General features: G+C 38.1%; 2 pseudogenes; one reads left to right on the top strand and one right to left on the bottom strand.

Moving 5' to 3' along the window:
• Positions 1 to 3,647: 3,647 nt before the first annotated feature.
• On the top strand, positions 3,648 to 4,496 carry LOC150012042 (uS5 assembly chaperone PDCD2 pseudogene; annotated as a pseudogene).
• A 4,669-nt stretch (positions 4,497 to 9,165) lies between these two features.
• LOC150012041 (small ribosomal subunit protein mS31-like) overlaps positions 9,166 to 27,438 on the bottom strand; it is a 161,509-nt pseudogene continuing 143,236 nt past the window's right edge.

The raw sequence follows: 27,438 nt of genomic DNA, 5'->3' as shown, positions 1-27,438 counted from the left end.
TGCACAACAGTTCAGCCTTAGAATGATCCTGAGGGACACACACACACAATTTTAGGAGACAAAATTTTAATCTAGTCAACTTAAATACTAATGTAGGAATTTATCCTTACAAGTGAAAATTACACTTCCAGAGAAAAACACTCACACACCCACCCACACACACACACACACACACACACACATACACACACACACACACACACACACACACACATGCTCAGCATACATTAACTTCGTTAATTTCAGTGCAACATCTATGTACAGACATCTTTGATAATCAACAATGGCTTAGTGCAAAATATCAATTCTTCTTTCTCTCCCAAATCCTTCTCTATGAAATAATTTAAATTATCTAATTAATAACAAGTTTCAAAATGGGAATAGCAGGACTTTCTCCAAATATAATCTGAAATATCATTTTAGTTTACATTAAAATCTAATTGTTTATAATAAAAATTAAAAGTGCACTGATTTTCCTGTACCTATTCTTCTATTTTAAATGTTCTTAATTTTAGTAAATCTAAGCTCACAAGATTGTAGCTGCAATATCAAATGAGGTCAAACCAACTCAACTACCCTGCACAACTAACTAGCTACCCATTTTCCCACTAAATGTGTGATGCATAAACTTAGTAATATAGTTTTTTTAAGTAATAGAAAAATTACATATAAGTAATTTTCTCCTCTATACTTGCTGAAATCCTAGAAATATAGAACCTACTCCAAAGGAAAAAAATCAAAATAATTTTAAATAATAGCATATTAACTTCTTTTCTAATATCTAATTCTGTCTAATATGCTCCTTGCCCCACATTAATATAATACCCTCTTCATTTTTATATCATTTTTGTATTGTTGGACACTTTTTAAAAATTCTATATAGATTTCTTCTTTAGATGTTAGCAAAATCTATACATAGTTTTACTAAGGTAAAATAAATTTTAGGCAACTTTTTATATTTGGATCCTAGCTAAAAGAGAAAGTTAATTTAAAAATAGGCATTATTAAAAAATACTTGTTTGGATTTCACTAATTAGAAAGCCAGGCTAAACTAACTGGCTCTTAAGGGATTGTGTAGACCACCTTGTGCTGTTAACAGAAGACTGGATCCTATCAGCAGACCTTACTCCTAATGGCCCCGCTGCTGTGCTCCCAGTCCCTGAGCCATACAGGTACAGCTGTGAAGGTTGCTATTTCAAGCCTCTGGACCCTCAGGATACTCTCAGGCCAAATCATAGATTGGAACGAATCATCTCCCTAGAGACTTTAAATCCCCACTCTTTAAAATGAGGCTTGTCCCGTCATTTAACCTACTTTGTGAGATCGCAAGAAAAAGTAAATTTGTCAATAGTTCCAAGATCTTGAGAGATAAGTGGTGTATGCATAGAGGTTACAATAATAATTGCTTCCAAGTGCTTGCTCCTTACATACTAACTATATATGTCAACGTTTTTCTTCAAAGTGAAAAAAAATGCTTGGAAAACTGAAATCTTATGGTTTGGAAGTTACATATATACCTGAAGTTTGCTACTAAAGAAATATGTTGTAAACATCACCAGGCATTTTGAATCTTTATTTTTCTCTCTATTAAAGATTACTCATAATGTTTCTCACTCTACATTTTGTAAAGAATTTGTTAGGATTAAGTTGTATAAATTATATAAAAACACTTTAAGCAAACTAAGCAAATGCCATCATATAAAATGTAAGAACTATCTGAACTGAGAATACTGACCAAATTCTTACGTATAATTTTTGTAAAGTTGGTAAAATTTTTGCTCCATTAAGTTTATGCACTAGTCCTTTGTTCTATCTGTGAAATCATTTTTCCCCGAAGACAGAATGATATTAATGATCTGATCATTTAAGGATTTTTGAGTTTTTAGATGGACTCTAATACTGCCTCTTTAAAGAAAGCATATTTTCAAAATAATCTTTCATCAAAAATGAGTGCAATGTACCTCTCTCATAACTAGTGTTGTGAAAATAATATTTTAAAGTTAGTTAATACTGAAATACAATATTTACTAAATCACAATGAAAGCTGGCTATTATAGGCAAAAAGCATATATTGCTTGCAAAATAAATACATTATCCATACTCTTAGTGTTGATAAAAAAGGAAATAGATGGAAATGTATTCATTGTTGAAAGAAGACTTTTAAAACTCTAGTGTTAGAAACGTATTTTAACTGCCTGAGGTAGTCTGAACTCCTTATTTAGCTGTACACAAGGAAGAAGTTTCTTGAAGACTCAGACTGTTGTGGTTTTGCCATGAAGGTTAGGTGGCCTGTTTATTATCTGTAAGGCTGGATGGAACAAGAATATTTTTTAGTAAGTTTGTGAAAATTCCTCTGACCAAATTATTCTTTCTATAAGTACTGTACTCTGTGAGAACTGACTGTCAAAATCAGGGCTGCTCATGTGGAATTAATATCTATTTTTGAGGAAAAAAGAATTTATTTTAAAATATTTACATTGCAAAAAGGTCCAGGTATGCTTTTCTAATCTGCACCATCATTTCTTTTCTATAATATGCCAAAGTGCCTCTATTTTGTTATTTTGTATTTTATATTCGATAGTCTTTATCAAGCCTCACACTTGGAGAATCCATAAATTTTAAGATATTATAAACTTCAAGATACAATGTAGCCAGAAGTTAAGTTTTTAATAATCTCTTGATTGAAAATGAAAGGCACAGAATCTTCTTCAAGGTACCCAAGGCAGAATGTTTATTAAAGTCACCAACACCCTTTAAAAATCTCAGGCTCATATTTTTCAATCCCTCTATGTTCATAGCTAGGCACCCAGGTTAGTAACCTGAAAGGTGAGGTTAGACTGGATACATTGTACTCTCTTTAATTTCACTTAAATATCATCTCAGTGTTAGTAGTGAATCTATGGAGGTTAACAGTTAGATACTAATGCTGATTAAATTATTTCTTACATTCATTTTATGTGTCACCATTTCACACTGTGAACTTCTGGACAATAATACATTCGGTGAAAAAAAAAATTTAAAGATACGCATAACTGTTTCCAGTGTAATGGAAACAGGGAAACAACCTCCCATGCCTCAATAACTAAAGGTAGGGTCTGGTATAGTCCATTATGGCCAATCACCAATATTGACTTTCAAACCCCCATAGAAAATTAAATTTGCTGTGAGACAAGATTAAGTAACGCCGGTAGGATGTGTTTTAACAAAAAATATCTTAAAAATATAAAAATATTAAAACAAAGGGCTGTTAAGGTATAATTAAAGAACAATAAACTTCACATAATTAGAATAAAATTTGATAAGAAGTGGCACGTGGACCCATCCGTGATACCATTGACACACCAATATAATGCATATTTCTATCACCTCCAAGTTTCCTTTCGCCCTGTGTAGCCCCCTCCTCCTACCCTAACCTGCTGTGCCTCACCAGGCAACTGCTGACTTACTCTTCGTTACCATAGATTAACTAGCAATTTATATAATTTTATATAAACGCAGTAATATATACTGTTTTATTGCTTGCATCTTTCACCCGTTGAAACTTATCCACATTATCAAGTGTATTAATAATTGTTTTGTTTTTATGGATGAGTAGGGAATCACTGTAATGGATACACCACAATTTGTTTAATCCTTGGCTAATAAACATGAAGATGCCAGATTCCCGACTTTTGCCTTCCAGCGGGGTGACGCGTCATCATAGCGGCACTGCGGAGAGGGAGCCGGGCTTTGCGGAGGCGGCCCGAACCGGTTCCCAGCAAGCTTTTAGAAATCAGCTCCCCAGGACAAATGACTTCTGTTTGATGCATATGAGCCACTTTCTCACCATCTTTCCCCAGAGACGGGGAGAAACCATGTGCCTCCAGCTCAAGCCTGGGGCTCATCTCTTCAGGGTGTGCGGCTGTGGAGGCTCCAAAACTGCTCTAGCACAAAGTGCATCACTGGAGCGAGGAGCCCCGAGACACTGGGCTGGAGGTCGGGAGGTAGGCAGGCTTGCACACAATCAGATAATTGGGACAATCAGTTTCAGACCACAACTTCCCAGAATTTAACACTGTAATAGAAACAGAAGATGAGATTACATCTGAAATCTTCGGAAAATATGAATCGGAGATTATAGGAGACATGGTTGGAGCACCTGAGGAAGAATTGGATCCACGGCAAAACATAAGTCTAGGGAAGATAAAACTTTCCAGGAGTTAAAAACTAAAATAATCCTAAAACCAGAACAGATTCTCAGATAGAGCAGAGGAATTGCCCGCATGGAGAATACCCCTCAAGTAAAGGGTATTCCAGATTGCTCCTGTGGTACCATGAGAATATTTGAATTCCAGGTTATGCCTCAGCTCCTCAACTACCAAAAGGTGGACAGGCTGGGCAGGAGTGTTGACAGGGGCGGCCTGGACACCTTCACCTGTGCTGAAGGCTGCAGACTGGGCACTGGCTCCACGGAGGAATTTGTTTGGAAGCAAGATGTAACAGATACAACGTCGTAAAGCCTTAAAAATGCTCTTAATCTCTTAGACCTTGCAATTCCATTTCTAGGACTTCATTGTAAGAAAATAATTATACCAGAGAGAGAGGGGTACACATATGTTTAAGGCATTGTTTACAATATCTAAATATTAGTAAAACAAAAATGTCCAGAAACATGGAATGACATAAATTTTGGTGTAGCTATCAGGTGAAAGGCTATGCGGGGATTTTTGTTGTTGTTGTTGTTTTCATTTTTTATGTTTTGTAAAGGTTTTCACTCATTTATTTATTTTAGAGAGAGGGGAAGGGAGAGAGAAAGCAAGGAAGAGAAACAGCAATGTGTGGTTGCCTCTTGTGCACCCCCAACTGGGGACCTGGCCCACAACCCAGGCATGTGCCCTGACTGGGAACCAAACCTGTGACCCCTTGGTTTGTAGGCTGGTGCTCAATCCACTGAAGCACACCAACCAGGGCAGGCCATGCAGTTTTAATGATACAGAACTATATGAATACCAAATAAGATATAGATCTAAATTGACAAGATATCACTCTATATAGTGTTCATAATATGATTGTATATTTTAAAAAATATTTGTAATATGTATGTGCACAGAAATAAATCTGGAAAAATATATACTAGGTGTGAATTGGTTAACTATGAATGGTGGGATTAAGCGAATTGATCTTCTAACTTGTACATATATTTTAATCAATAAAAATGGTTATGTACCTGAGTCAATAAATAAATAAATAAATAAATAAAACTTTGATGAACATTCATGTCTGAGTCTTCATGTGAACATATGTTTCATTTTGTTTTGGCAGATACCTATGAGTGAAATGGCTGAGTGATGTCAGATAGATATTTAACATTATTGAAAAAGTGTCATACTTTTTGAATATGGTTTGCATGTTGAATTTTCATCAGAACTGTATAAAAGCTTTAATTCTTCCAAAACAATTAGTATTTAACCAATCTAATTTAGCAGCAGCTAAATATTTTTAGCTATGTAGTTTTTTATTTCCATTAGCTCATTGGAGTCTCCTCAGAGTCTTTGCAATTCAGGGGCAGTTTACATGATGATATCAGATTTCCCACCTGTGGACTCATCCTTTTTAGAATCTTCTCCTCAATCCCCAGCCACTCTGAGCCTGAAACCTTCTCTTTTAATACCGCAGGCTAATAAGGCTGTGGTTTTCTTCTTGAAATCTACCCATCCCATATCACAGACTGAACCTTACACAAATAGGAACATGGATTTAACCTTTATTTCATGGGTCAAATTCCCACCAGATATTGCGCCTACTTTTGGTTGCTCTTTAGTACCTTCTAATAAATAAATGATTATAAAGAAAAATCATTTTATTTGACCATGATACCCCTCTAGCCCATTGGTTCATATCTTTCTTTTTCTTCTGATTTGGTTAAAATAAGTTTTAACAACAATAGACTTATTTTTCTTGCCATACATTCTCTACTTCGTCTACTACAGAATGGTTTAAATTTGCATCACTTTATTAAAACTGCTCATCCAAAAGTCACTTATAAGCAATTTCCCACCAGGCTAAAGGCCTGTTCATTCTAAGATACATGTGAAATTATTGACCTTTCTTGTTTTGTAATAACTGGGTAAGCTCCAAATTTCTAACCTCAATCTTCACATTTAAAATTGTAGTGTTTTTAGTATTAATGAAACTAAATGTCTGTGATGTTATTTCTTCTAAAGTATGATTCTTTTAACAATTATATAAGATTTAAAGTTTTGCATTGAGATGTTAATACTTGTATCTATGTCAAGTAAGCAACTGGCATTTAATCTGCACTTTAAAAGTCACTTTTTTGTAAAATATTATGTGCTAAAAAATTTAGTCAGGGGTTGTAAAAGAATAAAGATTACATTTTTTATGTATTTCTTCAAACTTTTGCTCAACTAACCCTCAAAAATACATTTTTTGCTCAATTTCCTGATATTGTTTAAAGAGATATTCTTAGGGGAAAAAATGCAGGAAAAACGCTAGCTAAGAGAACATAACTGGGGATCTGCTCTACATCTGGCTTCATCTGTGGAAAAGCAATCCTGTGCCAATTAGATCCTGGAATTTATAGTGTTTTCATAAGGAGAAGTGGTCAAGTTGGCTCAATGAAAACTGTAGCCAAATTTATAGGAAAATGTGTCACACAGGCTTTCCAAGTACATGTCAGAAGACATAACATTAAGTCAAACTACAGGTGAGCAAAAAAATTTTCTCCAGGGCAGGAAACAGATGTGTTGATTTTGGGGGGCAGAAATAGCTTAGGAATCCATAATATGAACAACTGTCCAAAGCCTTAACACCTAGAAGAAGCCCAGACATTTCCCCATACCTTAAAATGATCACAAATTTTACTGCTTTATTTAGTTGTCAATACATGAAACTGATAATCACATCTCAAATATAAAACTTTTATTCAGAAATACTAAAATCACATTTTTCCGCTCTTATAGTTTTCAGTGACCTCTGGATTTATCAAAAAGATGTTGAAAATGTAGGACATTTATGTAGTTCAATTCCAAATAAAAATCACTGACATGCTGACAACTCAGCACATACTTACTGACCACCCATAATGTGCAAGGCACTGTACCCAGGGCTGAAAGAAACACACGTAATAAAAAATGTTAGAGTAATACTGCAGAATAAGTATATTACATAGAGGCAAATATCAAGCATGGTGACTAGAGAGAAGAAAACAACTAACTCTTTCTGAAGGCAGTTCAGAGGAAAGGACATTTGATAACAATTTGAAGAGTAGCAGCTTGCTTGTGCAGAAAATCAGAGAGGGCTCTCACTGCATTCAGAGAATGCTGCTGTAGCAGGACGAGAGAATGGGGGACCGTGGCCTGAGATTAAGCTATAGAAAGGTTAGTGGCAGCCACATCAGGTAGACTTAACTACGGTAGACCAAGAAAGGACACAGTCACACTGGAATGTCAGGTTCATTAATCAGGCTGTTTTTTTTTTTAGAATGGTCTCGGGGATGACAATACAATATTCCCTCACTTATTGTGGGTATGACGTTCTAGACCCCCCCCCCACAATAGGTGAAAATCCACGAAGTAGGAACCTTACATTTATTTTAGTATTTATATATATTTTAAGGCTTTATAAACCCTTCCCACACACTTATAAGCCATTCCCAGTCCCTTATTAACCTTTCCCACTCCCTTATTAACCTTTTCCACACTTTTATAAACACTACTTATGTTCTTAAACATGTTCTACACTCTTAAACCTATGTAACTTTAACAACATACGTATACAATACCTCAAAATCCCACGATATAGCAAAAAATCTGCAATAAATAATTAAATATAATATTTTTTAAATCCCGCGATACAGTGAGGCTGCGATAAGTGAACCACGATATAGAGGATTACTGTACTAAAGATAAGAAGACTTGTTAGGGATTATAGTATTCTGAGTAAAATGTACGAGTGTAAACTAGGGTACAGAGGTCTTCAATTAAAGTTCAAGGAAGGAAGAAAGGAGAAAGAGAGGTTGGGAAAAGGGGAGGCAGAGAGGAAGTCAAGTCTTATCCTCTCATTCCTCAGAGAGGAAAATAGGTCCTTAGAGAAAGAAGTGCCTCATGCAGTCTACAAAAACAGCATTTTAGAGGTTCCAGGCCAGAGACTCTTATGTGGAGGAGGGAGGTTTGACTTACAGCATTAATAAGAAAGTTAAAAAATAATAGCATCTGCAGAAAGTTTACTGTCTTTGCTCATTTATTTTAAATAGTAATTTTAACCTCAGGAAAAGCATGTGTTACTGATTGGAATGTAATGTTACTGGCAATGTCTTCCTACATATTTTCCAAGACTTCATGGAGTTGGCTTAGGTTTTTCTTTCCTTAGACCAAAGCTCATGTTTGCTGAAGTTTTGTTACAGTACAATGAGATTCCTCTCTTCATATGTCTATGATTTTATGTATGTTGTGGTTATTATCAAACTTTTCAGGGTTATAGTTAAATTTTTCAAGGTTAGAGTTAAATTTTTATTTCTATACCACCTCCAAAACTTTCCAAAAGGTAAGGTAGTGCAAATGGCTTGTAAGATAATACATTTTTAGCAAAGCTAAGTGTTTGTTCACATTTCCAGAACATTTACATCAAAAAAGAACCAACTGGGGATATATTTCCTCATTCTTTACTCATTTAAACACCATTTGAGTTAAACATCTTGAGTTCAATGAGGTTAACTCTTAAAAAACAAATGTTTTATAACCATGCTACAAAATTTAGAATTGAATAAAAAACAGTTGGCTTATCACAACCTGTATCAATTATAAATTGATGCAAAGTTAATATTATCATAATTACCAGGTTCCTATTTCTGTCAATGCCAACATTATTTCAGTCTCTTGGACTAAAAGCTTTGACCTTGTTTTTCATTGTGCCTTCTTTTTGCCCATTATGAGTAAGTTACAAGTAAGTCCATTTGCAACCTCACATAAAACTGCCTCAATCCTTCCAATAGTAATCTCTCCATGACCTATATTCTCTTTTCTTAGTAAAATTATTTTGGTTAGTTATAATATCAATCTCCAACAGCTTGAAGTAAAAATTTACATGGTCTTCAAACTGTTTGCCACCTTCTTTTAGAATGTCTAATTGTTTTTTTATAAATAATTTTAAACCACTCAATGTGTTCTACTTTTTAACATTCAGATATGGGTTTTTGGAAAGGCCACTGGTCACCAGCTTCATGGAGTGGCGATTAGTCCTTGTTTTGGAAAATCCTCCAGGTATTTATCCAGAAATATATGTTCATGAAATTCTGAACCATCATCCTCAAAACCTGCTCCATTGTTAATTGGGAACTCCCACAGTTTCCCCTCTTCCACACACTGAATCATCTCTTCAAAACCATTCTGAAAGGGCTGTTTGTTCATTTACTGTAGCTAACTGTTTGGCAAATTCCGCATCTCAAAATGTAGGGGTTGTTTCTGTTTCAGATGCCTCTTAAACAGCTGCCTTAGCTAAAAAAATATTAAGTCCTTTCCCCTTGAATATATTTTTTCTGAAATTTTTTCTAAGTTCAACAGTCTTCTTCTGGCCAACATAATTGTCAGATCCTTCATCAAACTGAATCTTATGCTAACTCTAGCTGTGGCACATTGGCAGGTTTTCTATCTGATATTATGTCACAAAATCTAATTTTAGGTCTTTCATCATCTTTCTGTGCCCTTGCGTCTTCCTCATGCTGTTGGAGTTGCGTGAGCAGCTGGTTGTCTGCCTGTCAAAAGGGAGAGACACTGCAAGGACAGATGCAGTGGCCACCAACTCAAGCCTCATTGACTCATGTCTCTTCTTTTGGGCATTGTCTGTAGCTTTTTGAAGTCTTCCAATTGTAGCCTCCAAACTTTTAAGTGGTCTTATGTCAGGCGGCTTTGTGGTTTGCACATTTACTGTGTTTAATCCAACTTTCATGTCCTTAATGATATTTAACAAGTCTCTTTTTTTTGTATTCTCCTTTTCACTGTCTTGGCTCTCTGTCACCTTGGAAATCTCATCTGTTGTAATGGACTGCCTATCTTCCTTTCTATAAATTATATTGTTAGTGTCAAAATATATTTGGATATGTTTTTTTTTGTCCAAAATATGAACAATTGTCCAAAGCCTTCATAACACCTAGAAGAAGCCCAGACATTTCTCTATACCACTATAAGGAGCATGGAGTAGCACAATTGCAGCCACTGATGCCTCTGGGAGGCAGGAAAGGGGGAGAAAGAGGAAAAATCACCAAGACTTTTGGAAACATTAGCCAGAAACAAACTGAGCTGAGAGCAAAACTAACATGTCATTCCCTTTACTTCACTTACATCCTCTTAATTCTTTTACCTTTACTGTAATAGTTATTAATGTATAATGTATTATAGCTGTAATGAGAAGGGACAATATCTTATTCAATTTTTTAACCCCTGCAATGCCCGATTTTCCATTTATGTTAAGATAACTACCAAGCACTGATTGGCACATAATAGGTACATGGTAGCCAGTTAATCACGTTTTTCTAACTCTAAAGATTTAAGTATCATCATAAGACAATATCAATAAATCATTATTTTCAAGATGATTTTGTAAAATCTCTCCACTGCCTGTTTCATCCAGTGTAAAATTCTCTGTCATTCTTTCAATGTTTTTGACAATATTTCTCACTGCACATTTCTAACATATTTATTACCAACTCCTAAGCAGAGCTTCTATTCCAGGTATCCTGGAATCTCAGCTGGCTGCTATCCCCATCCTTCCACAATCCTTATTCTAGTAGTATTTTTGCCCAAACTGGAGTGACTTCTTCTGCTCTTTTCCAAATCCTACCCATAATTCTGCATCCAGCTTTGGCCTACCTCATTTATAATAATTTAAGAGATCACTTTGATCTCTAATGCCTCCTTCTCTAGGCTTAATTCCCTTATTTACAACATATAGCATTGTTAGATTTATATGACACTATAGGTACATATGGGACAATAGGGGGTAATCAATGAATGGGGTGGATGAAAATGCAAGCATTGCTATATTAAAGCAATATATTGTGATGACAATAAACATCATTAACTATGAATTTAAGTTCTTTATGAGATAGAATTGCTAAAAATACAGTGTTATCAACAAATTACTATCTAATAATGGCTGTCTACCATTTTAAAATTTCCTACAACAATGACAAATTTGCTACTGCTCAAAAAAAGAAAATATTTATTGAGACCACCATGCTAGCCACCATTCAGAAAATTGTACACCTTTTTTATCTTGCGGTAATACTTTGCTATTAATGGAACAGCTCTAGTTTGTTAGAAATCCTTAAATCAACCAAGAAGCCAAAGGAGTGAGCTGCATAACAAACCACTTTGAAACTCAGTGACTTACAACAGCATTTATTCTCACAAGTCTTTGGATTGATTGTGGTTCCCCTGATCTGGAATGAACTCAGCTGGGCTGCTCTGTTCCAGGCTGTAGACTTGTTTCATGCATCTCATTCTAGGGCCTAGGTTAAAGTGAAGTTTACAGCACCACAGGCTAGCTAAATCAGGCAGGCACATTTAAGGGATCTGTTTGTGTCCACTAACATGTCCACTAACATTCTATCAGCTGAAGTACAACAAACAGTCAAACCCGATATCAGTGGGGTGTCAATATTTGCTAAGCAATAAATCAAAGTAGTCCCTGGCTGGTTTGGCTCAGTGGATTGAGCGTCGGCCTGCGAGCTAAGTGTCGCTGGTTCGATCTTCCAGTCAGGGCACATCAGAGAAGGAAAACTCTGACTCCAAAAAACCTCCGCTGCCTTGCGGCATACCTCTTCAGGGGAAAGGCTAAGGGAGTAAACCCCGACAGAAAATCCGGAGCCGGAGTCCCTAAGGCAGTTTGACGTTGTAGTCAACACCGGCAACTCCTGCGGCGCACCTGAAGCCAAGCTGTATTGACTCCGTCTTTCCCTTGGACCCTTCAGCTGCGAAGAGAGGGGGGTCTGCTGCATGGGCAACAGCAGACCCTCCATATCATCCTGCCCAGGCTCTGTAGCTTCAGCTTCACTGGAGAGGACACTCCAGCGTCATCGCAAGATGTCGATTTAACACGGGAGGAGACAGATACCATGTCACTCCCGAGTCGGACTGCACAGCCATTCTCGGCGGTGCAGATAGACTCTTAAGAAGCTACACCATCGTCTCTCGAGACGGACGGCTGCCGATGACGAAATCAAAGTATCACAAAAAGCTAAAACAGCAGGGGATTTCTAGACACTGGGGGTTAGTAGGTAAAGGGGTAGCCATTAAAAACATAAGTATAAGCAAAATGAAGGTCAAGGAAGATAATTTCTAAGAAAACACTGGAGTAAAAATTAAAGAAAACAAATATGACTTCAAGGACAGGTGCATTACGGCCATTGTGGTTAAAAGCCTAGTTTATGAAATTGGAGAGATCCAAGTTTGAATTATGATTCTGCCACATAATTAGGCATATAAATTACCTCTTATACTTTAGTTTCCTCATATGTTAAGCAAAATTAGTAACAACTACTTTATTGGATGTGTGTAATGTGAAATGCTATCAGCTTCATATAGGTTACTAAACAGCTTCTAGTGTATACATAATGAATATATGTAGCTATTTTTATTTTATTGAGCGTATTTTCCTATTGTTATACAACTCCCCTATCTTCTACAAATGATACTTTCTTCAACCTATTTCAAATAGGAGAGCTGCTGATTACAGTACCCAGATCCCTAACCACATTTATTGGTCCAAAGGATGCAAACTAGATAAAGCCAGCTGCAGCCGTATACATTCTAATTTATCTCACCACTAACCTTCCAAAGTCTCAAGGAGATTATGACTGGCCTCATCTTGAAGTGAGAAAGGAGTGAGGACATCTTGTTAGGAGAGAAAGTATGAACCCAACACTGTAGAATGCATACCAGATACGAAAAGGGGTAGCAGTGGATCTGAATGGTTCAAGGTGTTGACTGTACTGAAAACACCTTGCATCACATCTTCCTTCAACCTCATATGCTTCAGTCAGTGGTTCTACTTCAGCTTCTGCTACAGCTGAACAACTCCTTGATTAAAGGTTTGAAAAGCACTTGCATGCTTGGGCTTACTCTCTTGTATTCCTACCATTGCCATTGAATAAAGAAGCCCAGGAAAGCGCGCTGGTCCCAGGAGGAGGGTGAGAGCAGAGCCAGACTCCTCTTGCTGAGGCCAGCCCAGTTCTGTTGGTCTTGGACAACTCTCAGATGTACGTGTCAGCAGAGCCACTAAGCTCAACATGGCCTAGGTCAACAACTGACCAACTCAGGTCTGTGAAAATGTGTAATTATTGTTTTAAACCTGAATTTTGAGCTGTTTATTTTGCAGAATTTGGGGGGCGGGTGCAGTAACTGAGGGGCAGTAACTGACAGACATATTTACTTATCAATTTCTACCTCTCCTTTTGTTATTAAGGATGGTTATCAAGGCACAGAAGATATAAATGGCAGAGAGTTTAGTTAGCTATCCTAGTATATGAACTCATAAGAAAAACATCACGCAGAATCTCTAGCTGTTCACTATACATGTGATCTTCAATAGAAATCAACAAACCATGGTCATCAAGCCAAATCCAGTCTGTGACCTGTTTTTGCATGGTCCATGAGCTAAGGATGGTTTTTGCACTGTACGGTGTCATAAAAAAACTAAGACAAATATGTGACAGAGACCTTCAAATCCAAAATATTTACTATCCAGAACTTTACATAAAGAGTTGGTCAATCCCTGAACTAGAACACAAATATCTGCAGAAAAGAATGTACCAAATTTAGTGGGAACTGAGCATCCTGTTGTCTGAACTCCTTTCACACATTGTCAAAATTCAGGAAGGTTTTCTAACTCATTGCCCCACAAAAAGCAGAGTCTCTCATTCTAGTATTGGAGGAATTAGGGATGGGATAGGTCAAAGAAACTTAACTGGGTAAAATTTTATTCTTATTATAATTATGATATTTAAATTTTAGTAAGCTTAATTTTGAAATTATGAAAAATACGTTAATTTTAGAAATTTTTGAAAACTGACATATGTGAAGAAATGAAATATTATGTTTAATTCTAATAAGCACAGGCAACTACATTTAACACAATATTCTTTCCAGCTTTGTTAAACGCATACTGTTGCCTCACTGAGATAATACTGGATATTAAATTATATAACCTGGATGCCACACTTAATATTAAAATTTAAACATTTATTTTTTAAAAAACCTCTATAAACACAATTTTAACAGATATATTAAATTTCACTCTATAATATTAGGGCTATTAAAATATTCTCACATGTTTAGACATTTGTTTTTGGTGTGTGTGTGTTTTTAAATAACAAAGTTATGAATACTTTGGGGAATAAAGTCTTCCTTACATTTCAAGTTATAATCCTAGGAAAGATTCTAAAAATTGTCTTTATAAGGTTAAAGAATATATGTATTTTAACTATTAATTAATAGTCCAGTGTTTTGCCAGAATGATTTCATGATATTATACTACACTGAAAACACTATTCCCATCAACTTTTGTGATTTTTGTTAACAAGATAATAAATATTTTCCTATGATTTCATTAATCACATTTATTTCCCTTTTATAACTAATTTTGACCCTTACTCATTTATCTTTTGGCAATTTTGATGTTTTTCTTAGGAATCTATATGAACTCATTATATATTAAAGAAAAAAGTATTATACTTGCTGCAGGTTTTTTCCCAATGTATCTTTTTGTGCACATGTTTTATTTATATACAACCATCTTAATTTTAATGCTATTAAAATAATGGGTCTACTTCTTTGTTATTTGTTTTATTTTTTGCATCGTTTTACTATTAATGTAATATAAGCATATTATTGGAAACATAAAATGCTGCAATATAGAGAGAGAAAACTAAGAAGTCAACAACGATGCTTATGGTAAATTATTAAATAAAAATATTTCTCAACTGTTATACCACAATCATGTTTTCTCCATATTTAAGCCCTATTCAATCATTTTATAAAATTAAAAATTTAAACTCTTAAATGTACTTAACCATTTCCTATTTGGGTCATTAAGGGTTTTTATTAGGAGGAACAATTGTTCAGTATTGTACATAAATCTTAAATCATAGTTTTCATTGTATCTTTGGAATAAATTTCTGAGAGCAAAACTATTGAGTCAAGGGTTATAAACACTTTAGGACTTGCCAACTTGCTTTCCAGGATGTTAATTCGCATATCTACCAATGGTATCTAAGAGTGCTAATACTATATATTTTTAAATCTACGTTAATTGGATAGGTAAAGATGTTTATTTTATGCAAATATGCATTTCTTTGGTTACAAATATTTTGGGTATTAAATATTGCTTTTCTGTTCCAAATCCACCCTTCAGAAGTTGGCTTGGAGATGCTGACTAGGGCTAGACTCTGCAAACTATTTCCCTTTGGCCAGAAGTTTCCCATTAGATCCTGTGACTAGACATCCCTATAGGGAGCTCTCAAAGTGAAGAGAAGGGAGAAAAAAAGTCTTCCTCCTTTCTTCTTGTTCCTCAATCTTCCCACGCTGGGCTCCTCTCCCTGGCAGCAGCCTCTGATTCCACTTTCTTTCCACACTCCAGAATGATGCATTCCTCTCAGTGATACCAGCACCAACTGGGCAGTCGCTCTTCTCAAAGGTCTGGATCTCGGGTCCATAGGATCCTCTCATAAGCTACTTGGTTGTCAAACACCAGCCTCAGTTCCTCATGCTCTCAGAGTGGTAGTGCTCTCTGGAGTTACTATCACCATTCATCTCAGAAAGTTCCACTGGACCAGGCTACACTGCTTCTTGGATTCAAAGGTCAACCTAGGACAATGGTTCCTAAACTTGTCTGCACATGATGATCAATGGAGGAATTTTTTAACCTTCCAAAGCCCAGGCTACACCCAGACCAATTAAGTCCCAGTCTCTAGGGGTGAATACAAGCAACACCATCATCATCATAGTTGTTGTAATTATTATTATTCTAAGCTTTCCAAGTGAGTACAGTGTGCAAACAAGTTTAAGAACCACTAACCTAGGCATTGGTTTAAACAAAATGACAGGATCATCAATTAGACGCCTGATCAAGGTACATGCCTGAGTTGCAGGTTTGGTCCCCCATCGGGGCACAAATGAGAGGTAACTGATCCATGTTTCTCTCTTACATCAATGTTTCTCTCTCTCTCTTTCTCCCTCCCTTCTCCTTTCTCTAAAAATAAATAAATAAAATATTAAAATATAAATGAGGGCCCTGGCTGCTGTGGCTCAGTGGATTGAGTGTCGGCCTGCGAGCCAAGTGTTGCTGGTTCTATTCCCAGTCAGGGCACTTGACTAGGTTGCACATCAGGCCCCCGTTGCGGGTGCAAGTGAGAGGCAACCACACAGTGATGTTTCTCTCCCTTTCTTTCTCCTTTTCCCTCTCTCTAAAAGTAAAAATAAATAAATAAATTTAAAATATAAATGAACAAAATGACAGGATAATTAATACGATATATTTTTCTAGAAGGTTGCTATTAGGGACTAATCATGGCTCTCCCCTTCACTCAAGTCCCTATTGCTAATAACAATAGAAACTATTTGTATCTTTTAAATGTTGGGCTACCAACATTTCTGTCTTTGAGTAAGGCCCAGAAAGAAAATACATTCCTTGAATTCATTTGGTGCATTAAAGAAAACTCTTCATCCTTCAGGGAAGAAAAAAATCAGTGCTAACAGGTATTTTGGTTTCCTGGTCTGCAGGTTGGTTTGTTTAGAATGGCTTATAAGTGGCATTTGAAGGTGCTGAAACACCTGCGGTGCTCAAAAAAGTGTGAAATTCTTTTCTGTTTTTGTAAACAGTAGAGAAAATATCACCGGCATCTGAAGATCCCCCTGAACGGCCTGCCGGCAGCTAACGGGAAGGCAGAGCTCTAACCATGACAAAGCTGTCTGCAGGCAGACAGGAAGATGTGATCAGCGTGGCAACAGGCTTGCTTGGAGAGGGTAAAATAAAACGTACGATTGTGCTCGAATTACCTGGCAAAGGCTAATGTCTGCTCACAGAAAGGTTTGAATGTTTGGGAAACAAGAAATCAGAATGTAGGGTGCCGTGATTTGGTTTTTATGCTTCCTATTATTCCAAATGAAAGAAGAATAAATGCAAAGAAAAGGAAGGGAGATAAAAGCAAAAGGGCAAACTACAGGCTGCTTCCATGTAAATGAGTTATTCTTCTTAATAAGTACTGTTCCTGCAAGTAATTAGCTGAATATGGAATCAGAATGAATGGGTAATGCTAAATAAAATAAGAATTGACCCCGGTCCACAGCTGTTTGTTGAAATGAACCCGGTATGAACCTCTCATGGCTGTGGCCTCACATGCAAAGTCAAATGCATAACTGGTTCAGCTCAGCTAATTCAAACCAAAACCACATGCTTGTCTCAATTATCAGAACGTTTCAGGAGAAAATTATTTTTCCTGTGTTTTCCACTTCATTTGCATGTACAGCTTAAAATAATGTATTCACAGACACATCTCTCTTCTTTACATATTTTCCATAATTTTCATAGAGCAAATATTAGAGGAAAAAAGAACCCGCAGCTTATCTACATTATAGTATTTGTCATTTCTTTCCATTGGAACAAAAATGCTACCTCTAGTGTGTTTCTCAGTTTTTCTTGCATCATTCATATACTCACTTCGTTTGCTCAAAATCAGTTAGTAAATTGTTACTGTGAGCTAGGCATCTGGGTTGCTTTCAAGTATAACAAATGAATAAGGTATGGATGAAGTAAGGTAATTTATTGATATAATTAACTTATGATTGTTCTCTCTATTTTACTTTTTCTTTTCTACTTTACAGGGAATAGCCAGACCCATAGTATTTCCTTGCCTTGGGGATTTTGTTGGTCATGGGTAAAGTAGAAGCTGCTCCTTTCCCAAATTAAAACGGTACCAATTCTATGGATTGTAACCCCTAGGGGGGGGTACAGATATGTAGTGCATGTATCAGAAAGGTCCAATTATGAGACAGAAATTACATGATAATTTAAACAAGGATATTTTAATATAAAAATTATTAAATGTAACAATGTAGTAATTGTGAAAAAGAAAGGAGACCTCTAAGGCAGGAATTGACAAACTTTTTCTGTTAAAAGGCAAAATAGTAAATATTTTAGGCTTTGTGGACCATTAGGTCATTTTTGCACCTATTCAATGATGCCATTGCAGTGTCAAAGCAGCCATAGACAAATATAAATAAATGAGCATGGCTCTATTCTAATAAATCTTTATGTACAAAAGCCAACAGCACTTTGAAGTTGCTGACCCCTGTTCTAAAGAATAACTTGAGTGGTTAAAGAGAAAACCATAGGTGCAAACTGATATCACCTGTGCCCATGATATTGCTGCTGTCAGACGTGGACCAGGACCAAAGCAGGTCTGCCTGTCTGGTCTAGAAATGGGTCCTTGAAAAGTCACAGGAAAAGAATTTCCAGGACTCACACACACGAGGATGTGAGGTGTAGTAATAAGATTCTTTTTTTTTGGAAGTGTAAGGGCACATAGAAAAGGCTGCCACACTGCCTCATCCATGATCAGGTGGCTTAGCTCCATCTCGCCATGGAAGCAGCCCCGCCTCTGGGACCACAGGCCCATACTTGTCCTCACCAAGCCCAGAAGGAGGACTAGGGCCCAGAGACGCTGTGCATCAGCATCTGAAGCTGTAGTAGTGTCGCTTAGTCTCTGTCTCCCTCTGGCCCATTTTCCTCGGTTGGCCCCCATGGCTGCCACACCCAGACCTGCACTGCTGCTCTTATGGAGAGAGAATGTGCCCATACTGAGCTTTGATTATATTTCCTTGGGCTTTGGATAGAGCAGGCTTTCTTTCAAACTATTCAATCCCTTTCCTGAATCTTTCTGGAGCTATGCTTTTTCCTCTTTCTATCCAGTCCTATTCTTGGATCTTCTGGGGTTTCCTGCCCTTATCCTATCTAATTATTTCCCCAGATTTTCCCACGTTAGACTCCTCCCATTTATGGTTGCCATTTTGGCTCCTGCTTTGCATGCCTCATAGTTTTGCTTCCTTATCTGGCTTCTACTGCACATGCAGAGGCATTTCCCCCTTGTTGGTCCACCCTTCCCCTGGTAGTTCAGGTGGACGGAACTGTTGCTCTGCAGGGAGATCGGGAAGCCCATCTTTCCTGTCCATTCAAGTGCCCGAAGTGACTAGGAAGCTGCCCCTTTCTAGTTAATCCAGGTTAAAATCTGATCCCATTTTCTCCCTTCCTTTGTTAATATTTAACTAACTTCCTATTCAAACAATCCGAACCTAGATTTAATATCTGATCTAATAGCTGTTTCAACAAGTCTGGAATTTTCTGGTCAAGTACCAGAAAGGTAATCCATCAAATGGACCCTCTCCATCTCCCACAGAGAAGAGGCAATCTGCATGGTAAAAACCCTTGCCATTTTCTTTTCCCCCCAGAAGATATCTGGTCTAGAAATAACCTCCTCTTTTCTTTTGCTACTAGCTTCCTGTAAAACCCTCCCATTTTGTACAACCTCTCTGACTGTCCTTCTAGCCGCTTGGTGGGATGCTGCCCAACCTATAAGTTTCTTAATACAGCCAATTAGATCTTCAAATGTACTTGGTTGAGTTTTGTTCTTTACCAGGGATGATGGAGAGAACCCAAGGAAAGAACAACTTGGAAAGGAGGCCAGCTTCCTAAAGCTGGGACCCAGTCCTATCGCAGGTGGTACACTTGGGGCCCTCTGGCTGGTGAAGTTTGTTGCACTGTCCTTGCCAGAGCCACCTGACAGTTCAAAGGCAAGCAGAAGCAGGCTCTCAGGCATTGTGCTGGGACCCCACTTGCTGGCAGGGCAGTGGGAGGCCTGGTGCACGTGGGGTCTACATTAGGAATATCAGTCAATGAGATGGTCGCCAGGCTGACATTGAGGCTATAAGTTTGTCAGAAGACTGTGTATAAGGGGTGCATGGATGGAACAGACTGCCTCCAGCAGCAAAGCAGGAGATGCAGAAACCAAAAATATGACTGCACTAAGGAACCAGGACCAACTCCCTCCTCCTACAAGGCCCCTCCTGCGCCTTCTACTGACAAGTTTAGCATCATGCTTGCTCCAAGGCCAGTCATGAAAGGGTAGATTGGGAGCAGAGAGGTAATAAGCTGATAATCATCACAATGCATAAGAATTCTTAATAATATCAGACAAATCCTACTATGGAACAGGTATGTAACTCAAGCCCTAATATCAAGTGGGCTTACTACAATTGTAAATATTTTGTTTAACTTCCTCGTTTTCCCACTGCTGGGCTAGCAATAAACTCAAGCCCCATTTGTTTGGTATACCCAACATCATCCAAGCTCATGTCAAGACATCAAGGTATTGGAACGAGAGAGATCATCCAATCCTCCAGTTGTCATGGAAACATAGATTTCCATGAAAAATGTCTTGTGTATCTATCTGAAGAGCCATTCAGCTCTGGTGGTACTTATTTTGTACTCCTATTGCCTAACTTTCTCTACTATGTCCAGAATTGGCTCCACATTTTGCTATCATATTTTGAAATTTTGGATCTATGCTTTCAATAAATGTAAACAAAATTTATAGACTGGGATTTCTCCACAGGAACATATCTATTTTCATTTTTAAAATAAACACTTCTCAGTAGACTGTGAAACTTCGGGGAAAAGGCAAGGCTGAATCTCATTCTGAAATCATGAGGGTGCTGGATTATTTGCTTCCAGGTCCCACGCTTGGCCTCTACAAGCCGTCCCTCTCTGCCTCTTCCACAGCTGCCCCTGCACACATGACTGATAGGAGTACTGTCCTAACAGCCACAGCAACATGCACAACTTTTTCTCTCCATTTAGCCTCATACTCACAATGCCAGACTAGCTAAATTGAGCTCCTTCTTGGAATAAACCCAAATTGAGTCAGACCAGAATCCCTAGAAATGAAGTTCTCAGTTACCTCGTCGGCAGCCGTCCGTCTCGAGAGACGATGGTGTAGCTTCTTAAGAGTCTATCTGCACCGCCGAGAATGGCTGTGCAGTCCGACTCGGGAGTGACACGGTATCTGTCTCCTCCCGTGTTGAATCGACATCTTGCGATGACGCTGGAGTGTCCTCTCCAGTGGAGCTGAAGCTACAGAGACTGGGCAGGGTGATATGGAGGGTCTGCTGTTGCCCATGCAGCAGACCCCCCCTCTCTTCGCAGCTGAAGGGTCCAAGGGAAAGACGGAGTCAATACAGCTTGGCTTCAGGTGCGCCGCAGGAGTTGCCGGTGTTGACTACAACGTCGAACCGCCTTAGGGACTCCGGCTCCGGATTTTCTGTCGGGGTTTACTCCCTTAGCCTTTCCCCTGAAGAGGTATGCCGCAAGGCAGCGGAGGTTTTTTGGAGTCAGAGTTTTCCTTCTCTCAGTTACCTAAATGCAGAATAACAGTACTAAGAACTATATGAGGACATGTTTTCTATACAGCAAGCACTGCTCTCACGGCTTTACATATACTAACTCATTTCATCCTCATAGCATGCCTATGAGGAAGATAGTTATCTTCCCCATTGAACAGATGAGGTAACTAGGCACAGAGAGGTTTGGTGACCTGCCTGAAGTTAAGTAGCAGAGATAAACAGAATTGAAGCATCTAAGCTTTAACAATCTTCATGGGTAATTCATTTTCTTCAGCTTTATTGAGTTACAATTTACAACATTATTTGAAGTATATAAAGCTTCATGGATGATTCTGATATGCAAATAAGTTTGAAAGTCAATTATAAGAAAATATGTTTATTTGAGCTGTAAATTAAACTTTATGACATAACCTCAGATTCAGTTCTACCAATATTATAGAGTTAATTGATTTTTTTATGTTTTACAAAGTCCTACAGGTAGAATATAAATGGCAATAAAATAAACGTAAGGTATTTCACAAAACCTTACCTTTAGAGATTATTTTCCTTCTAAGTTAAAAATAAAAATATCTGTGATGGTTTTCTTCTTACATTTGGTATTCCCTTAGGTCCTCTGAGCTATCTAGCTGGGGGTAGTAACTCATGCTTTTACATGAGTTACCTAAAGCAGAATATTTGGGAAGGGTTAGAATTGAAGTCATTAGGAACATTCTTGAAGCCAATACCAATCAACAGCACTAGTTTAGGAGCTATATAGTAGGTATACTAGGATACTGTATCATATGTATGTGTGTGTGTGTGTGTGTGTGTATGTGTGTATAATCTTGCACTGCTTAATGACAGGGATATATTCTACAAATGTGCTGTTAGGTGAGTTCTTCATTGTGCAGACACCAAAGAGTGCACTTACACAAATCTACAAATCTACATGGTTCAGCCTACTACACACTGAGATTACATGGTATAGCCTATTGCTCCTAGGCTACAACCATGTATATCATATTACTGTACTAAGTACTGTAGGCAATTATAACACAGTGATAAGTATTTGTATATCTCAACATAAAAATGTACAGTAAAAACACAGTATAAAAATTTTTTTAAGTGGTACACCTGTATAGGGCACTTACCGTGAATGGAGCTTGGAGGACTGGAAGCTGTCCTGGGTGAGTGAGTGAGTGAATGGTGAGTGAATATGAAGGCTTAGGTCATTACAATACACTACTGTAGACTGTATAAACAGTGTACACTTAGACACTTAGGCTACACTGGATTTACAAAACTACATGAGATTAAGTCATGCACAAGAGAAAATGATGCAATTAAGGGACGCGGTAAACACGAGCTGTATGAGGCTGCTGCCAGTGTAACATGACATACTGATTAAGTAGAAAAAATGTACTCTGAAATAATGATAAAAAGTATAGTGTACTAAATACATAAACCAGTAACTTAGTCTTTCATAATCATTGTCAACTATTGCATACTGTACACGATTGTATGTGCTATACTTTTACATGACTGGCATTGCAGTAGGTTTGTTTTCACCAGCATCACCACAAACATGTGAGTAATATGAGCTACTACATTACTATGGCTACAATAACACTAGACAATAGGAATTCTCAGCTTCATTACAATGTTATAGGACGACCACTGTACATTGTACAAATGGTCTGTTCTTGATCAAAATATTACTATGTATATGAAGCATATATTTTGTATATATTTTCAGATGATTGTAATTTATGCCTCAAGAGTAAAATTCCTGCACTATCCCCCTGTCCAGATCCAAAATAGAGCAATAATTGTTCCATTGTTAATCAGTGATAAACATTTTTAAGTATATTTTATTGATTATGTTGTTACAGTAGCCCCGATTTTTTCCCCTTTCCTCCCTTCTGCCCAGTATCCCCCTTCCATTCAGCAATTCCACCCCCATTAGTTCATGTCCATGGGTCATGCATATAAGTTCTTTGGCTTCACCCTTTCCTATATTATTCTTAACTTCCCCCTGTCTATTTTGTACCAACCAATTATGCTTCTTAATCCCTGCACCATTTCCCCATTTCTCCCTTTTCCCCCTCCCAGCTGATAACCCTCGAAATGATCCCCATACCTATGATTCTGTTCCTATTCTGGTTTGCTTAGTTGGATTTTGTTTTTATTTTTTAGATTCAGTTGTTTTAGTTGTGAGTTTGTTGTCATTTTAATGTTCATAGTTTTGATCTTCTTTTTCTTAAATAAGTCCCTTTAACATTTTATATAATAATGGCTTGGTGATAATGAACTCTTTTAGCTTTAGCTTGTCTGGGAAGCACTTTATCTGCCTTTTCACTCTAAATGATAGCTTTGCTGGATAGAGTAATCTTGATTGAGGGCCCTTGCTTTTCATCACCTTGAATACTTCTTGCTAGTCCCTTCTTGCCCACAAAGTTCCTTTTGAGAAATCAGCTGATAGTCTTATAGGCACCCCTTTGTACGTAACTCTGTTTTTCTCTTGCTGCTTTTAAGATTCTCTCTTTACCTTGAACCTTTGGCAATTTAATGATGATGCTTCTTGGTGTGGTCCTCTTTGGGTCTAGCTTGTTTGGGACTCTCTGAGCTTCCTGGACTTGTATGTCTATTTCCTTCACCAAATTTGGGAAGTTTTCTTCATTATTTTTTCACACAGGCTTTCAATTTCTTCCTCTTTCTCTTCTTCTGACACCCCTATGATCGGGGTGTTGGCACATTTAAAGTTGTCCAGGAGGTTCCTAAGCCTCTCCTCATTCTTTCAATTCTTGTTTCCTCATTCAGTGCTGGTTGACTGGTTCTTTATTCCTTATGTTCCAAATCATTGATTTGAACCCCAGTTTCCTTCCCTTCACTGCTGGTTTTGTGTGGATTTTTCTTCATTTCTTTTAGCATAACCTTAACTTCTTCTTTTATGCATTTGCCATATTCAAGCATATCTGACAAGCCTGTGAGCATCTTTTTCACCAGTGTTTTGAACTCTTCATCTGTTAGGTTGGCTATCTGCTCATCCCTTAGTTCTTCCACTGGAACTTTGACCCATTCCCCCTTTTGGGCCATACTTCTCTGTCTCCTCATCTTGACAGGCTCCTGTGTTTGTTTGCCTCCGGGTCTTAGGTAGAGCTGTCACACGTGTTACATTGTAAGGGGTGGAGCCTTAAGTATACGTCAGTACAGGGAGACCTGTTTCACCAGGTTGTGGCACTGAATGTGGGGGAGGTGTCTGACAGGGAACAATGCTGCTTGCTTAGCACTTGCCCCTTTTCCAGGCACTTCTCCCACTTCCTTATGGGAGTGGTGCCTCCCTGTTGCCCTAGCTGTCATTCCCAGAGTGGGTGGATCTGCAGACATTCTAGGACCATGGGGGTCCTTTAAACAAGCAGAGTCTACTAAGGGACCAGCAGTTTCTTCCTCCGCCCCAACCCCCATTGGTTTGCATAATCAGAAGCAATGTGGCTTTATTTTCCCCAGAGATGGAACCATGAGCTTTGCAGTCTGGTATGGGGCTGGGAACACCCCCAGATGTCCCTCCTGACTTTATAAAACATGTGACTGCACTTTCCACCAGCCTGCTGCTGCCACCGCTGCTGCCACAACCCACACCATGTCATCTCCACACTGGCTCCATCCCTCCTACCTGTCTGGATGATATTTCTTCTTTATATTTTTGTTGGACTTCCATGCAGCTTGATTTTCTGGAACTTCTGGTTGTCTCTAGTTTTGAGGTAATTATATTCCTTCTTAGTTGTGGAGAGAGATGCATGTGTCTGTCTAGGCCCCATCTTGGCTGGAAGTCAGTAGTAAACATTTTGAAACATTAACTCTTAACACCATATTGTCTCAGATGTTATTGAATAATAGTTGTTTTTCTGTTTCCAAACCAAATAGTAATACATAATATATAAATAGTAGAATTTCTATTATTTTTAATGCCTAGTTCAAGAATTATGAGTTTAGACTTCCAACCAAGATGGAGGCATAGACCAATACGCTCTGTCTCCCTCCACAACTAAAAAGGACTACAACCACCGCAAAACCAAAAATAATAAGAAGTTCCTGAAAATAAAGCTACATGGAAGTCCAATGTATGAAGTCATAAACAAGTGGTGCTTATCCAGATGGGTAGGAAGGGTGAAACCGCGGCTGAGAAAGATCGAACAGTGCTGGAGGCAGCAGCTGCGGGGGCGAACAGCGGGACCCTATCAGCAGACATTCGTATTTGGGGGGAGGAGAGAAGCACCTGGGAGTCGGCCCTGGCTGCAGACCAGATGCGTTGGCTCACAATTCCAATGCTGGGGAAGGCAGACCCCATTGTTTCGGACTGTGGGGATGGAGGAGGCTCCCAGTTCTTCAATGTAAGTAACAGCAGGAATCCATCTTGGACCCCTGCTCCCACACAAAGCACCACAGTGTGGTGAGAAAGGTTGCCAGGTTGTGAAGAGCACGTGGGGCTCCACCCAATATAGCATAGGAGGTGTTACAGCCCTACCCAAGAAGGAAAGATAAACAAAACAGTCAGAATGGCAGAATTAATGATTGAAATACCAATCACACAGCTAACGAAAAAACAAATAAAGGCCTTGACCAATGAAAAAATAGCGATCTTTCTGAGGCTCAGTTCAGAGCTATAGTCATAAGGCAGCTTACAGACCTAACAGCGGGACTGAATCAAGACAGGGAAGGAATGAAGGCTAGTCCCGCCAAAATGAACAAAAATACATACAAGACAAGTGGTGAGGAAAGGAAAGCCATGGATCACATCAACAAATCAGAACATAGGGAGGGAACAAACAGTTAACCAGTGCAGAAAGAGGAAACAAAAAGGGAGGAATATGAGGAGAGGCTCAGAAACCTCTGGGACAGCTATAAGAAAATGAACATTTGAATTATAGGATTGCCAGAGGGTGAAGAAGAAGAGCTAGAAGTGGAAAAATTATGTGAAAAAATGATGAAGCAGAACTTCCCTTACTTGGGGAAGGAAATGAACTTACAGGTCCAGGAAGCACAGAGAGTTCTGGATAGACTAGACCCAGGGAGGACCACACCAAGACATATTATCATCAAAATGATAATTACGCTATCCAGTGCAGCTGTCATTCAGGAAAGAAGGGCAGAGAAAGTGCTTCCAGGACAAAATAAAACTGAAGGAGTTCATCAGATCCAAACCACTGTTATATGAGATGTTAAAGGAACTTGTTTAGAAAAAGGAGGATCAAAACTATGAACATTAAAATGAAAACTGTATCACAACAACCAACAACAGAAGCTAGGGAATGGAAACAAAGGCAAACTAAGTAGGCAATGAGAGTGGAAAAAGAACTATAGGCATGGGGAACATATTGGGGGGAGGTCAGCAGGGAAGAGGAAGGGGGAAAAGGGAGAGAGATGGTACAGGAATTAAGAAGCATAGTAGGAGGGAGTGGAGTAGACAGGAAGATGTTGAGAAGAACTATATGCACAACCAATGGGCATGGACTAAGGTGGGGGACAACTGGAGGGAGGGGGTAGTGGGGGGGAAAGACATTGGGAAAACTAACAGCATAATAAATAAAATAAAATTTAAAAAAACAAAAAACAAAAAAAGAATTATGAGTTTAAGGAAGAATATAGATGTGTTAGAAGAAAATTTGGGATGGTTTTATTTTCAGAGATGTAATTTTCTCTAACAGAGGTATTCAAAACAAATTAACCATAGACTAATTTTTAAATGTGCATATTTTATACTCATTTTTTTTTATCAAACAGCATTTGCATACAACCTCTAATCAAGCCACAGGAAAGCAAGCCCAATATAGCCACTACAATTTTTGTGTCTATTAGCTGAGACACACAGCCCACAAGAAAACAAATATAAAATTGCAATAAAAACTATGATCAAACCATAATTACAAAAACTGATATGACCCATATCATTAAATCATCTGTAATTCAGTAAATGGTCCAAAAAACTCCTGTTTTGGTGGAAACCGTAATA

This window comes from Furipterus horrens, unplaced genomic scaffold, assembly GCF_987537825.1.
Source record: "Furipterus horrens unplaced genomic scaffold, mFurHor1.1.pri manual_scaffold_4, whole genome shotgun sequence".
Lineage (NCBI taxonomy): Eukaryota > Metazoa > Chordata > Mammalia > Chiroptera > Furipteridae > Furipterus > Furipterus horrens.
Note: the sequence above shows the minus strand (reverse complement) of the source record. Positions and strands in the feature narration are given on the sequence as shown.